At 46.2% G+C, this 13,937-nt stretch overlaps 1 pseudogene; it reads left to right on the top strand.

The window, feature by feature from the left end:
- Nucleotides 1-403: 403 nt before the first annotated feature.
- Nucleotides 404-13,937, top strand: part of LOC132360183 (cyclin-dependent kinase 1-like) — a 57,329-nt pseudogene continuing 43,795 nt past the window's right edge.

Below are 13,937 nucleotides of genomic sequence, written 5' to 3'. Positions count from 1 at the left end.
GTGAAATTCATTCACTCAACAAATATTTACACCACAGTGCCGGGCAGTGTGCTGAGAGCTGATGATATAGTAACGAACAAAACACTCCCAGGCCTTAACACCTAGGAGAGGAGACAAACAAATAGGTAAAATATAAAGTATGCTATAGGGCCATGGGTGCCATGGAGAGAAATAAAGTATGACTTAGGGAGTATCAGGTGGGAGATGGGAACAGGGTGTGACTTTCAATAGAAAGTCAGAGAAGGCCTCACATAAAGGTGAAAATGAGCTGAGATACAGAGGAGGTAAGGGAACAATGGGGGAAAAGGTTTTCAAGCAGTGAGAACAGCAAGTGCAAAAGCCCTGAGGCATAAACATGCCTGGCATAGTCAAAGAGCACCAAGGCCAGCATGTCTGGGTCGTAATGCGCAAGGAGGAAAGAGATAAGGTCAGAGAGGTCAAGGAGTGGGGAGGTCTGAGCCCATTAGGGAACTTCAGCTTTTATATGAGTCAGATGGGGAACCACTGAAGGCTTCTGAGCAGAGGGGTGACAGGAAGAAGCTTATGTCTGTCTGACCAGCATCCTTCTGGATGTTAAGCTGAGAATAGACTTGAGTGGTGTAATGGAGGAAGCAGGGAGACCAGCCAGAAATTCAGGTGAAATACAATGGGGGGACCCAGGTCAGGGTGGTGGCAGCGGAGGTATTGAGTGGCTAAACCACCATCGGCCAAAGCACTGGATATGGAGGGTGAGGGCAAGAGGAGTCGAGGTCAACTCCAAGGTTATTCACACCCAACTCTTGAGCTCTAAGCTCAATTCCCACAAAGCTCTCAAGTCTAAGCTCCCTTGAATAAAATGTGAAGACATTTTATTCTTCATTTTGTTTCATTTCCTTATGGTAAGTATGAATTGGGGTAGTTGTAGGGATTACGATGTACAGGGGAAAATGAATCCCTTCACATTTAAATCCTTCACATTAATTACGCACTCTTCACAGATCTCATTTAATCCTTCCCACACCTCAGGGAGGTAAGCACCACAATCACCACTTCATATACTAAGGTTCAGAGAGATGAAGAGCTTGTCCAGGGTCACACAGCATTTAGTCCTAGAGCCCAGATCTCCTGACTGCATATTTCATGAGCTTTCTATTACCTCAATGGTTTTGATTTTGTCAAAGTTCATTCAACAAATATTTATTGAGCAACTCTAGGGTAAATACCAGGCACTGTGTTTATCTTTGGTATGTAGCAGGAAAGTCATGATCCTGGCACTGAAAGAGCTCTCAGTCCTGGCTCAGGAGGGGGACAGACCCAGCCCCCCTCCGTTGTCCACGCTGGGAAGTGCATTCCTCTGTGCTTGGGGAGAGAAGGGGCGAAGCATCCTCTGTTCTTCCCCCTTCTCCCTCTTCACTTCCTCTCATTCATAAGCAGGCATGAAGGAAAACTACTAGAATTCAGCTCTAGACCCACTGGCTTGGAACTGGCATGCTGACCCGGTGCAAATGAAGTCACTGTTGCCCAGACCCCCGCTGGGTGTGGCAGAATTGGCTGCAAGCACAGAAACAATAAAGAAATCTCTAACATGTGCCAAGGGAGGGATTATCACATGGGCTCTTGCTTTTTATGAAACAGGAAAAGTGGATTTTTCTAGTTGACTGCATTTGATCGTTTTTCCTCCATTTGTTTTAAAGTTGAACATCTGATCTGGCAGGGACTTCTCGCATTCAGCTGAAAAAAGATGTCTTTTGAGCTCCTCTCCCAACCTCCCATCAAAGAGGATGGGGGTGGCAGGGCTTAGAGCATCATTCCACCACCACCCCTAACACATCACAGCCCTCGGCATAAATCTGCTTAAATTCCTTCTAATTTTGTCCGTGCTTACCCACCCAAGCACCTTTTCCTTCCAGGTTTAATAAAAAAATCTCTTTATATTTTCCCCACGGTCTCACTATATTTTCTCTCTGTTACCTCTGAATTCTTTTATAGAGCGCCCTGCTGCAGGTTACTACTGCCACCTGGAAGCGAAAAACAGGACATTCCAATAGGACCAAGAGGCCCAGAAATCTTCCCTATCCAAATCCAAACTTAGCACAATTGCTGTCACTGCCTAGGAAGGCTCTGAAGGAGAGACAGCAGCATGGAGCAGGGCAGGGCATCTCAGTTCTCAGTGTGCACACCCGTCACCTGGATCTTCTTAACAGGCAGATTCTGATTCGGTAGGTCTACAGTGGGCCCGAGATTCTGCATCTCTAAGGAGCTCCCAGGTGATGCCCACGCTGCTGGTCCGTGGGTCACACTTTGAGTAGCAAGGACAAAGTAGAAAGCCCATGGGTTAGGAAACCATGGCTCTACTATTAATTCATAAGTCTTGCAAGTGGACAAGATTAATGTTTCCAGAATGTGGTTTGCAGAATATAAACCCCTTATGATGCTGTTAAGAAAAAAAAATTATGGTCAAGCTCAAGTAGGTTTGGGAAATACTACATACTTTATAGGTACACCACACCAGCTATCAAAGTCTCTGTAAAGTCCTGTTTCAATATTGTTCAATCTGCTTACCCTAGTGGGATGTACCTTCAAGGTCAGGAGACAGTTAACCCCGGGCTTGCTCTAAGCACAGATCCATTTAAGGGAGAGCTCCAAGGTTTCTGAGGTAACCTACTGACAGGAGTCAGGGAACCCTTCAACCTCTAAACACTCATGTTAAAGGTCCTCAACACAAAGAGCCTTGGATAATTTAGCCACTTGTCCTCCAGGGGAAAAAACCCAATGCCTTAGCCCTCCCATAGCCTCTACTCCTTTGCACCCAGAATATCCCCAGAAGCACCCCAGAAATTCATAGGCTGGCATCCCCCACCAATACCAGCCTTCACCAAATATCTGAAGAGGATCCAGGGAGCAGTTATAAACCCAGCAACAAGAAACCCTGTCTGCCTGGCATATCCGTGTGGATGCCTGTCACAGAGACTATACACCAGACTGTTGGGAGTTAATATTCTCTCCTGTTCCCAGCATGATTTGTAAGTTTTCAGCCACTAAAACGCCAGCCATAGGCCATCCTTGTGACAATAATTCTGTTTCTATCCAGGAAGGGACCTATTCCTTGGGACCTGTTATCACTTAGGCATAAATCTTCCTTCTTAAGTACCTCTCTTCCTCCCTCCTTTCCAAGTAAGCAAGGGAGAGGCTGCCAGGGTATTCTCCCCTCAGATCCAAGATCTGGAGGCAGACCAAACAGCAGGGCCTCAGTTCTAGAGTGAGGTCTCAAGGAGGCATAGTTCCAGGAAAAGAATCCTGGTTCCATAGAAACTCGAAAAGCGCTGTCTCCCATGGGACCTAATCCTTGCTTTGCAAATAGAAGGAGATCCGTAAGGTTGGATGATAGTCTGTGGATTTAGGCAGCAAAACCAGGAATTCTGATTGGCTAAGTTGAGGAAATCCTTTCTCTTTCAGAAATCTCTTCCTAATCCTAAACTTGGAAGCTTTCTATACCAACAAGACTTGAGAGAGAGCAGGCAAAACCCAACTTTAGTTCTCCACTTCTCCTGTACAAGTCATATGGTCAAAGAGCTTACAGCTAGTACTGAGAACTGGACCTCACAGCCTCTAAGGGTGAGCTCTCTGGTCAAAGAGAGCTGCAGAAACTCTGTTCTCAAGGCTTCCCAGGAACTCAAGAGCGAATGTACCAATAAAATAGTTATATAGCCCTCTGTTCTGAAAAACACTTTGTAACTTGAAGCTATAGCATCAGCAGTACTAACCTCTGGGACACAAGGTGGGGTAGGGGAAAGAGAGACCAGTGGCCAAGACCCAATAAAATCATTTCATTTTTTAAATAATTTTTGTAAATGTTCAAGCACAAAATACACTAATGGAATTGATTGTCCTATTAAAACTTTCACTACATGTAGCTCAGTGAAATTACAAATTAATAAATGCAATGAACTGCATAAACTCTTCATTTAGTAAATGATTACCTGGTTCCACTGGGGCTGGGCAGAGCTGGGGCAGCAGGGGGGCAGGAGGACAGGGAGGAGGAACAGATGCTGAGACTGATCAAGCTCTCTGGGGTCATCATCAAGGGGCCTTTATTTATGGTTCTATCTATAAAAATGATGTGACCTCTGCCCTCCCTCTTTTAGTTGCACTGAAGTGGCCATTCAGTGTGAAAGTATGCTAGGAATGCAGAGAAAGAAAATGAAGACAAGTCCCAGGGTCAGGCTCAAGGTCAGCTCTGCACAGTCTTTCTCAGCTGTCTCATTGGCAAATAGGAAAGTTCCTTAAGCCATGGAGAAAGGGGACTGAGGATAAAGACAGAATCTGTCCCAGAGGTCCTGGGCCAGTAAGTTCCAAGAGCAGACACCGCCCAAAAAAACTCGGAGAACCCAAAAAGCCAAGTCTGTTAATGGGAGAGGAAGCAGAGAGGAATGCAACTCTATCGCCTCCCAGAAGGCCCCTATATTAGTCTGCCGTAACAAAGTACCATAGACTTGGTGACTTAAACATTTATTTTCTCACAATTCTGGAGGCTGGATGTCTAAGATCAAGGTGTTAGTAGAGTTGGTTTCTTCTAGCCATTCTCCTTGACTTGCGGATGACCATCTTCTCCCTGTGTCTTCATGTGGTCTTCCCTTGGGATGTCTGTGTCCTAATAAGGACACCAGTCATATTGGCTTGTGGCCCACTCATATGACCTAATTTTAATTAAATTCCCTCTGTAAAAATCCTAACTCCAAATACAGTCATATTCTGAGGTACTGAGGGTTAGGACTTCAACATGAATTTAGGGGGAACACAGTTCAGCCCAGAACAATTCATTTTCCCCCTCCTCCTTTTACCCTCTCCCATAAATTTTCAGCTGCTGAAAGATCCAGAATCCCAGCCAGTTCTTATCACCCTCACAGATCAGGTCAGAGGGAAGCAGAGCTGCTCTCATACACACCATCTTCCACTCTGTCCAAAGCCCAAAAAGCCATTTCTCCCTCAATTCATCTAGGGATTCCTAGCCCCTATTACCAGAGGTTTCCATACACGTGGGACCCTATGAGTAGGACCCTGAGCCCCAAGCTGACCTTCCCTCTCCCTTCACATACCAGTTAAGCACTCCTCCCTCCCTCTCCCCTGCCCTGTTCATTTCAGGATTACCACATTCAGAGAGCCTACATGACCTATTTAGGCTCTGACCCACTTACAACAGAAATACCAATCACAAAACTATCCAGAAGGAAAAAAAAAAAAAAATAGATGACCACAAATTTAACTGATTATAAATAAGAGGGAATGATGGAGAAGAAGCCCTCACTGATTTACCTACTGCTGATGCTACTGCAGATGTCCTGAAGGTGAGCTATTAAGGAAATTCGGGCAATACCCAGGTAGCCCCTTTGGCATCAAAGCACTCTGTGGGTTTTCCAGCCTTATAAGTGGCCTGGAAATCAATGAAATAGGTCTGTTTACCTTGTTTGGTTCAAAGATGGGATGAGCATCTCTAAGTGTCTGGAGGAAATTATTTCCTGCCAAGGGATGGGAAAACCCATTACACAAGTGTGAAAATTAGGGAATCAAGATGGATACTGGATCAGCCTTTCCCATCCACCTCGAACCAAGAATGAGTGGGATTATTCTAGCGGCCTTTGAAACAGGTTTTTGTAGTAAAGATATATCGGGGTAGCTGCTTGACTCACAACAGTAGTTTATTTCCTTTTCTCTGGTCCGTTTCGCAAGGGTAGCTGTGTCTTTGCTATGTGACTCTGAACCTCCTGTCACAGCTTATCAGTTCCAGGAAAGACACCTGATCCAAGCCTGAGACAATCAGATTCTCTCACACAGGAATTTGAGACTTCAGGAGTTTTGAGGTTGGAGATCCTTGCTATTCCTCAGGCTTCTGGTAAGGTAGCAACTGGGGACTCTAAGCAGGCTTGGTTCCTGCTCTTCCTGAGGCCTGGCTAGTCTCTTCTGCAGATTCTGACACCATCCCTATATCCTTCGAATTAATTGCCCATTTGGCTTCCATTAGCCAGGGTTGGTTTCTGTTAACTGCAATCAAAAGAATCACAAATGATAAAATTTATTTGTCTTCATCTTTTAGTCCCAGTACCTACCATAAAATTTAACATATGGTAGATTTTCAATAACTTTGTTTTAAATTTATGAAAGCCCAATTTCCCCCTGCCACTCTACATGAGATAAGATTAAGAAGAATGACAGAACGTCCTGTGGTGGACGGGAAAAGATTCTCTGGTGCCAACCTTTCCTGACACAACAAATTATAGAAAGACTCTGCTTCTGATTTTCCCTGAAAGGGGAAGACAGGCTAAAATTTTCTAGTAGAAACAATTACCTGGTGCCAGATGCCCAGGAGGTCAGAGGAGGGAAATACTGGTTCCTAACATCTCTTGTGGAATTCTCAGTGTTGCCAAGAGCAGGCTGAAGTCAACAGACATTTCTCTGTCTTGCTGAGATCTGTTTACCCTAGGTGAAACGTTATGCACGTGTATCCTTACTGGGGCTCCTCACATTTATACATTCTCCCCACGCAACTTCCATCCATTTGCATGGCCTGGTCTAAGACTTGGGATATTCACCCAGACATCGCTCCACCCATATCCATCCACCCACTCACCCAACAACTCACGCTGTGACATTCACTGAGCCCCTGGCTGGGCCTTGGACCCTACATCTAGGTGACTGTGCCAGTCTGAGCAACACGGTGAGTAGGACAACCCTCTAAGTTCACTCCAGGCCCTCCACTGACCCCTAGACTTCTCAAACACCCTTCTAAATAATCTTTCAGGCCCCAAACTCTTCCTTCTCTAGTCCAACTTCACTACACCAATACTAGATTCTCAAGATGCCAACTCAGCTTAACCATGTTACTTTTCTACTCAAAACCTTCAATAAAGCCTAAACCTTTAGCTTCGCATTCAAAAACACCCACAACCTGGACCCAATCTATTTTTTAAATTTTATCTTGAATCTTCCAAATTTAACTCCTGCATGAAACCTCTACTCTCACACAAGCAGCCTGCCCACCCGCCTCACTGCTGGCAGATGGGTGCAAGCCTGGAGTTTCTAGAAGCCATGTTGCCAACATGTGTGGGGAAAGAAGCCAACACAGAGAAAGCAGGACCAAGAGATGGAGAGAAAGATTGCTGATGACATCACTTGAGAACCAAGATCGGCCTCAAGCTATATCTACGTCTGGAGGTTTTGGCTATAACATCTTTTTGTTTGTTTGTTTGTTTTTGCTTGAACTTTTTTTTCCCTCACAACCAAAAGATAATATATCCCCCTACCCCTCATGGCCCATTTTTAGTCCCTGACTCCTTTTCAAAGACCTCCAGGATGTGGCCATGGCTCTTATCTATCATTTCCTATAACATTATGTCTATCACTCATGGGAACCTTTCTGTATACAGCCTAGCGACAGCTATTTCTTGATCCGTTATACAGGTGAAGGGCTCTCACTATCACCAGTCGCCTCCCATGCCCCCCTTCCAGCCCAGCTTGCTAAAACCAACACCTGGTTCAGCAGTCAGGGGCACAGGCTAGGGCAGCCTCAGGAACCCAGGGGGGGCAAATGCTGTTCAGCCTTCCAAAGCTACTTACCCAACTCCCCATTCAGAAGCCACTCCGGCTGAGCCTTGGATTCCAGCAGCCAATACAGTCAAGTTGTCTGCCCACAGTGACCAGCCGGGGGAAGAATGTGAAAGAAGGTTTCAGAGGAGGTGGGGGAAGAGAGAAAGGAGAGGTCAAAGTTAGAGGAAGAGAAAGCCCCAGGCTGAGACTATCTGCTGATGCGCAGGGCCATGAGCTGAAGCCAAGGAAGACGCAGACCCGGAGTGTGAACTGCAGGCCAGCTGGGACCCGGGCCACCTGAGCATGTTCTGTGCCTTCTGCCTGTGCTGCCCCTTTCTCCACTTAACCCTGAATTGCTTCTGAGACCAACCTGCGAGGGAGCTCTCAGAGGGCACACCTTCCTGTAGGGGCGGGTGCAACTGCGGAAGCTACCCGCTGTCAGCACAAGTCTGCTCCATACCCCCTGGGCTTCCCCTCCGCCAGCAAGGCCCAGAGTCTCACTGCCCTTCGAGGTGGTGTGACTTGATGCAGCCACTGAACGGCACATCAGGAGCCCAGAGACGGACTCCTGGGAGGCACAGCATTGCCCACTTTTCTCCCAGGCCTGTGTTTCTCCACCACTACTGCCACTCAGAGCCCATTCAAGGACAGAACAATTTTTCCAACAGTGAGAGAATTTGTAGTGCAAACAAGCTGCCTTGGATGAGAGCCACAGGTAGCTAGGCTCCCTTCCTCAGTTAGCTTGGCAAGGATTTCAACAGTGTTTCCTGACGGCCATCCAAAGAGCCCCAGAGCTGCAGAGAGTTACCTCAGGGCCTCCACAGAGGGTGGAAAGGAGACGGAAAGTCAGAGCTCAGGCACCCTGTCCCACCGCAACCTCAGCAGCTCCACCAACAGCTGTCTCTCTTTGTTTCCAAGTTTTTGGGTTTTTTGTCAATGTTGTTGGGTTGTTTTTGCTTCGTTTGTTACCATTTTATCATTTTTAAGTGTACAGTTCAGTGGAATTAAGTACATTCACATTTGTGCAACCATCACTACCTTCCACCCCCAGAAGTTTTCACCTTGCAAAACTAAAACTCTGTCCTGTTAAACAATAATGACCCATTCCCCTCTCCCCCCAGCTCCTGGCAACCAACATTCTACTTTCTGTCTCTAATAATTTGATGACTCAAGGTACCTCCTATAAGTGGAATCATACCGTATTTGTATTCTTGTGACTGGCTTATTCTACTTAGCATGATGTCCTCAAGGTTCATCCATGTTGCAGCAAGTGTCAGAATTTCCTCCCTTTTTAAGAACGAATAATATTCCATTGTATGTATACACCACATTTTGTTTATCCAGTCATCCATCGATGGTCGCTCGGGTTGCTTCCACCATTTAGCCATTGTGAAGAATGTTGCTATGAACGTGTGTGTACAGGTATTTGTGTCCCTGCTTTCAATTCTTTGGGATATATACCCAGAAGTGGAATTGCTGGATCATATGGTAGTTCTATGTTTAATTTCTTGAGGAACTGACATACCGTTTTTATAGCAGTTATACCATTTTACATTCCCACCAACAGTGTACAAGTGTTCCAATTTCTCCACATCTTTACCAACATGTCATTTTCTTTGTTTTTTTATAGTAGCCACTCTAATGGATGTGCTTTGAAAAAAAACCAGAGCTGATAAAGTTTAGAGATGACTAAAGAACTCAGCCCCCACCTCTGGGGGCTCAGCGTCCCCTCGGAAGTGACTGCGAGTTAAGCTCCCCACCGACACCCTGTCCCCTGGTCTCGCTCCCGCCAGGGCCGCTTTGTGCGGTAGGCCCTTCCTTGTGTTGGGGCCGGGCAGCGGCAGGTCAATGGAGCGGAGTCGGCCTGGGTCTCCAGTGGACTCTTATCTTCCAGAGCCCCTTGTGGTTCCGTTCACCCTCCAGCCACTCTTTGACCCACTAGGCCCAGGCTGAGTGAGCTCTTCTTCCGCAGCGCCCACCCTCCACAGCCTGGGTGTATCATGGCAGGGCCCCAGCTCCACACCAGCCAAACTCTGGGTCCAACCTACCCACCTCATGCTCCAAGGCCCCAGCTGGCAGGCCACTTGGGGAATATACCCTCAAGAAGCTCCATACAGTGGCTTCAGTAGGTCCTACAGCCTTGCTGGGCTAGGGATTCTCTGAGTGGGAAGGTGGTAACCTGGTACAGGAGCCACTCCTCTGAGAGGAAACCTCAGACGTTTGAGGAAGAGGAGTCTTCCTGGCCAGGTGCCTGCAGGGCAGTCGCCAGGTCATCTCAAGAGCCAAGGCAGCAGCAGGACATGAAAAGAGCATTTGCAGCCAGAAATCTCTTGCTCAAAACCAGTCCATGCTGCTAACCAGCTATGTGACCTCGGGACTTGTGGATGGAAGGCTGAATATTGTGTCCCCACCTCCCCCAAAGAGGTCCACACCCTAACTCCCAGAACCTGTGAATGTGTTACCTTGCGTGGTAAAAGGGACTTTGCAAGTAAGTAAAGGATCTTGAGATGGGAGATTTTTCTGCATTATCCAGGTGGGCCTGATGTAATCACAAGATGCCTATGAGAGGGAGGCAGGAGCTCAGAAAGAGAAGACAACGTGACGATAGAAGCAGAGATTGCTGTGGTGCGGTCACAAGCCAAAGAATGTGGATGGCCTCTAGAAACTGAAAGAGGCGAGGAACAGGTCCTCCCCTGGAACCTGTGGACACCTCGATTTTATCTCTGAAAGACTTATTTCGGACTTCTGACATCCAGACCTCTAAGAGGATAAATGTGTGTTATTTTAAGCCACGTGTGTCGTGGTCATTTGTTACAGTGGCAATAGGAAACTAATACAGAATTGTCATCTGTAAAATGAAGGGCTCTGGACTAAATACTTTTTAACTTGCCCTTCCAGCTCTCCTGATGAAAAGAGATACTCAAATGCTTGTTACCTAACAGAACCTGTTCTAAGTCCTTTACACGTATTACTTCTTTAAAACAAAACTGTAAGGTATTGTTGGGGAGGAAAAATTTTCCTCTACCCTTAATGGTTCTTCTGGCTGGTCTAATAATTAAATTCACGTGAGACAGATTAACAGGAGAAAATCAAATCTAATGTCATATGTACAGGGCTCCGTAAGACTATGAGGCCTAAAGGACAGTCAGGCAATTGAGGCTTATATGCTATTCTGAGCTAAGGAGAAGCAGGTAGGGGTCTGGGACTTCAAAGGGGGAGGAAAGCAATTCACAGGAAGATGGGAAGAGCAAATGTTTGGTAAACAAATGTTTGCCTTGCCAATCTGAGAAGTCTTCCTTATGTAAAACAAAGTTATCTTTGGTGATAGCTCTCTTTCTGGTGCAGGCTCCCTATCTAAATTCTTTTAGGCAGTTAAGGGGGAGGTATAAAGAAAAACTTCCTGAGTCTTGTGTTTCTTAAAAATAATCAGCCTAAAATAATCCTCACGCCAGAGGGAAACATTTCAGGGCGGCAAATTTTGCTCCCCTTCAGTGGTAAGATTCTGGTCCCCCGTGACAATGTGTGGGATCTTTCCCCACATCAAGTAAGTAATTGTGAGGGCAGCTGGGTGCCCTCACATTCAACTCAATTCTGACACTATCTACCAGGAGATAGTGTCAGGTCCCACAGGTTAAGTGCTCCATCCTACAAAACTGCTCCCTCCTCCCCCAATTTCAGACACCAGTTGCAAGCCCAGGTGTCACCTGCGTTTCTGACCAACCTGTTATGGATTCGAAGTTCCCACTGCCTCCTCCTTCATTTTGATTAACTTTCTAGAGTGGCTCACAGAACTCAGAGAAACATTTTACTTATTAGGTTATCAGTTTATTATGAAAGGATACAACTCAGGAACAGTCAGACAGAAGAGATGCTTAGGACAAGGTGCGGGGAAAGGGCACAGAGCTCCCATGTGTCTCCAGGCACGCCATGCTCCCAGCCCCTCCATGTGGTCACCAACCCAGAAACTCTCCAAACTCCATACTTTGGAGTTTTTATGGAGGCTTCATTACATAGGCATGGTTAATTAAATCATTGGCCATTGATGATTAACTCGACCTCTAGCCCCTCTCCCCTCCCAGAGGTCAGGAAGTAAGATTGAAAGTTCACACCTCCAATCACGTGGCTGGGTCTCCTGGCAACAGCCCCCATCCTTAGGTTACCTAGGGGCTTTCCAGAAGTCACCCCATTAACATAACAAAAGACACCTTTTTAGCTCTTGTCACATAGGAATTTCCAAGGGTTTTAGGAGTTCTCTGTCAGAAATGGGACAAAGATCAAATACATACTTCTTGTTATAAATCACAGTATCACAGGTCTGTAGTATTAGCATCTTCTCACAGATCAAGGAGGAAACCAGAACCTAGAGAGGTAAAGTAACTTGCCCAGGTCACACAGTTATAAGTGGGAGAGCCAGAGCCAGGATTTAAGTCCCAAAGTCTGGCTCTAGAGAATCTGTGCTCTTAAGCATCAAGCTAGGCGGATATTAATGTCCCATTTACAGATGAGGAAGCCCAAGACCCATGTCACAGTGACATGACTAGATAGCAGCAAATCTAGGTCTTCTAAAGCCAGGCTATTCTCACCATCCCATCTGACTGCCAAAGTCCCAAAGTATATTTGAACAAAAATGAGGACAATGGGGTCCAACTGCTTTCTTATTCCTAGAATCCAACTCTCACTCGTATACCCTATCTCTGCCCTCCACTCTCCAGTCTTAAGTCCTCTGCTCTTTAAACGGAGTGAAATAAATTAACTACAGTGATGGGTTTTTTCCCTCTCCTTCTCCCAGCCTCACCAACTCGGTCTTCAGTCTGCCACCATAAATCACTGGCAATTCAAAAAGTGGTTTCTGAGAAAATGGGCCTTTGTGTCTTGATGGATGTGTAAATTTCCATCTCCTCCATACATGTCTCACATTTCAGAGGGAAAAAAATCTTTATTGGCGTTAGCACATTCATGAGTTTAAATAAAAACAAATACATCTCTATTGACTGTAGTTATTATGCTCGGTTTCATGCAACGTAAGTGCTTCAAATAAAAATAGATTGGTCGGAGTGAGTGTGCATCAGTTCCAATAACGATGCAGCCAGTTTCCGTAGCATATGCGTTTCAGTTAATGTTCCCCCGGCTTGCAGGAGGGGAAGCACATTACTGCATGGAGCTTTTAGGCTCCATTTTCTGTCTAAATGCTCCAGGTAGGTGTGAATGTTTATTAGTGTCATGAAATGCATCTGTCAGGCAAAGCCTGGCCTTTGCAGAAGAGACCAAAGTGCAATTGCCGGAGATGGGCCAGACTGGGCAGAAAGTGCAAATCCTGTGGCATGTGAGCCCAGCATCAACCCATCAAACGTGTATGCAGTACCTACTGCATGCCTGTCACCTGAGCAAGGGCCAACCTAGGACTGAATATTTAGAATTACTTATTTAGGCTCGTCTCCTGAATGGGGTAGTAGCTCATGAAAGGAAGGGCATCTCTCTGTTTTGATCATCACGAATTCTCTAAGTCAGGTTGAAGGCATGGGCCTGGGCATCAGACTACCTGGATTCAAATCCCAGCTCCATCATTTAAACAGTAAGCAAACATTTATGGAGCACCAACTGTATACCAGAACTTTTTCTAGGTGCTGAGGCGACAGCACTGAGCTAAGTCTCTGTTCCTATGAAGCTTACATTCTAGAGCAGGGAAGGTTTAACTCTAAGTAAGAAACATCTCTTGAACTTCAGATTCTCCATCAGTAAGATGGGGATAATAGCAGCTGCTTCATGGTGTTGTTGTGAAATTTAAATAAGAAAATTCCTCTGATGTATTTGGCACAGGGTCTGGCACACAGGAAGGGCTGAATGTCAGCTCCCAGCATATTCATTGTCAGTAAGGACACCTCGTATGCAGCATTTCAAATTCTTTTGGCCTTTCTTCTTATTCTAGCGCCTATTGCAGCCAACAGCTCAGTGCCCGCTGATAGGCTCCTACAGGTACAGCCTGACAGTCCATTCACCTTAGGCCCACGTCTAAGACTTCTCACCTCCCATCCTAAGGCTCCTCTGCTCATGCCAAGCCTTGGACCCCATGTAAATGCAACCTGGAACTACAGTGGAGTTAGCATGTTGGGGAGAACCTCTAGCCAGGGTGTTGTGGGTTGAATTGCATACCACAAAAAGCTATATTGAGGTCCTAACCCCTGTGACCTAAGAAATACATATGCCCTGGTTTCCTGGCACACAGCTCCTAAAACCCTTGGAATCTTCGAAGTCCTAAGTGTCTTCTTATATGTTAATGAGATGACTGGTGGCTGGGGTCTCCTGGATAGCCTCAGGATGGGGGCTGGTTGTCAGGGGAACCAACTGTGTGATTACAGGGTTGGAACTTTCAGCCCCAC

The sequence above is a fragment of the Balaenoptera ricei genome, chromosome 2 (genome assembly GCF_028023285.1).
Source record: "Balaenoptera ricei isolate mBalRic1 chromosome 2, mBalRic1.hap2, whole genome shotgun sequence".
Taxonomy (NCBI): Eukaryota; Metazoa; Chordata; class Mammalia; order Artiodactyla; family Balaenopteridae; genus Balaenoptera; species Balaenoptera ricei.
This window is presented reverse-complemented; position numbering and strand designations above follow the sequence as displayed.